Genomic DNA, 2,504 nt, shown 5'->3' on the forward strand with positions numbered 1-2,504 from the left:
AATTTGGACGGAATGATCAAGAAAGAGTCCAAAAATAACAAACTTTTGGTTTCTACTTGGCGAAATGTGCTCCAAGTCCAAATTTGGAAGAAGTTTGGTACAAAAGACACTAATAAATCCTGAAAAGGAGTTTTGTACCAATGTGGACGGAGTTAGGCACAAAAGGTCGAGAAAAAGTCCGAAAAGGATGAACTTTGGATTTTTACATGTTGAAGTCTGCTATAACTAAAAATTCAGACGAACTTTGGTTCAAAAGGTATTTATGAACCATGGAAAGCAAATTTATACCTGGCTGGACGAACTTTTGCATAAAGGGTAAAGAAAGAGACTATGAAGGACGAACCTTGGCATAAAATGTCAAGAAAGATTCTGAAAAGGACGAATTATGTGTTTCTGCTTGTCGAATGTACTTCATGTCCAAATTTGGAAGTAGTTTGGTTCAAAATATACTTATGAAGCCTGGAGAGGAAAATGGATCTAGAAAGGATGAACCTTAACACAAAAGGTCAAGAAAGAGTTCGTAAGGGACGAACTTGGGGTTTCTACGTGTCGAAATGTGCTTTCAGCCAAAATTGGTCGTAGTTTGGTTAAAAGTTATTTATGAACCCAAGATAAGTGTTTTGTACCTCTATGGATGAACTTTGGACGAAAAGGTCAAGAAAGAGTTCGAAAAGGACGAACTTTGGGTTTCTACGTGTCAAAATGTGCTTTCAGTCAAAATTGGTCGTAGTTTGGTTTAAAAGTTATTTATGAACCCAGGATAAGTGTTTTGTACCTCTATGGATGAACTTTGGACGAAAAGTTCAAGAAAGAGTCCAAAAATGATGAACTTTTGGTTTCTACGTGTCAAAATGTGCTCTCAGTCCATTGGTTGAAGTTTGGTTTAAAAGTTGCTTATGAACTCTGGACAAAAGTTTAGTACCTATATTGATGAACTTGAGACAAAAACGTCAAGAAATAGTCCAAAAATGAGGAACTTTAGGTTTCTACTTTTCGAAATGTGCACCAAGTCAAAACTTTGACAAAGTATAGTTCAAAAGGTACTTATGAACCCTGAAAAGTAGTTTTGTATCTATGTGGACGAACTTTGGCACAAAAGGTAAAGAAAGAGACTAGAAAAGATGAATGTTGGCACAAAATGTCAAGAAAGAGTTTGATTAGGACGAATTTTAGGTTTCTACTTGTCAAAATGTTCTTCAAGACAAAATTTGGACGAAGTTTGGTTCAAAAGATACTTATGAAGCCTGAAGAGGAGTTTTGTACCTGTGTGGACGAAATTTGACACAAAAGGTCAAGAAAGAGTTCAAAAAGGACGAACTTTGGGTTTCTATGTGTCGAAATGTGCTTTCAGTCAAAATTTGGTCGTAGTTTGGTTTAAAAGTTATTTATGAACCCTGGATAAGAGTTTTGTACCACTATAGATGAACTTTGGATGGAAAGGTCAAGAAAGAGTCCAAAAATGACAAACTTTGGGTTTCTACTTGTCGAAATGTGCTCCAAGTCTAAATTTGGAGGATGTTTGGTTCAAATGATACTTATGAACCCTTGAAAACTAGTTTTGTACCAATGTGGATGAACTTAAACACAAAAGGTCGAGAGAGAGTCTGAAAAGGACAAACTTTGGATTTCTACAAGTGGAAGTCTGCTATGACTAAAACTTTGGACGAACTTTGGTTCAAAAGGTACTTATGAACCCTAGAAAGCAATTTTGGACCTATGTGGATGAAATTTGGCACAAAGGGTAAAGAAAGATACTAGAAAGGATGAACATTGACAGAATATGTCAAGAAAGAGTCTAAAAATGAGGAACATTGGGTTTCCACTTGTCAAAATGTGCTTCATGTCCAAATTTGGACAAAGTTTTGTTCGAAAGATACTTATGAAGCCTGGAGAGGAGTTTTGTCGAAATGTACTCTAAGTTCAAATTTGGAAGAAGTTTGGTTCAAAAGACACCTATGAACCCTAGAAAGGAGTTTTGTAGCAGTGTGGACGAACTTAGGCACAAAAGGTTGAGAAAGAGTCTGAAAAGAATGAACTTTGGATTTCTACATGTCGAAGTCTGCTATAATTAAAAATTCGTATGAACTTAGATTCAAAGGATACTAAGAATCCTGGAAAGGTATTTTGCATGTATTGGACGAACATTGGCACAAAAGGGTTTTAGAAAGAGACTGAAAAGGACGAACTTTGGGTTTCTACTTATCGAAATGTGCTCCAAGTCCAAATTTGGAACAGGTTTGGTTCAAAAGACACTTATGAACCATGGAAAGGAGTTTTGTAGCAGTGTGGACGAACGTAGGCACAAAATGTCGAGAAAAAGTCTGAAATGGACGAACTTTGGATTTCTACATGTCGAAGTCCGCTATAATTAAAAATTCATACGAACTTTGGTTCATAAGGTACTTATGAACCCTGGAAAGCAATTTTGTACCTATGTGGACGAACTTTGGCACCAAGGGTAAAGAAAGAGACTATAAAGGATGAACGTTGGCACAAAATGTCAA

The sequence above is a fragment of the Benincasa hispida genome, chromosome 11, assembly GCF_009727055.1.
Source record: "Benincasa hispida cultivar B227 chromosome 11, ASM972705v1, whole genome shotgun sequence".
NCBI classification, from domain to species: Eukaryota; Viridiplantae; Streptophyta; class Magnoliopsida; order Cucurbitales; family Cucurbitaceae; genus Benincasa; species Benincasa hispida.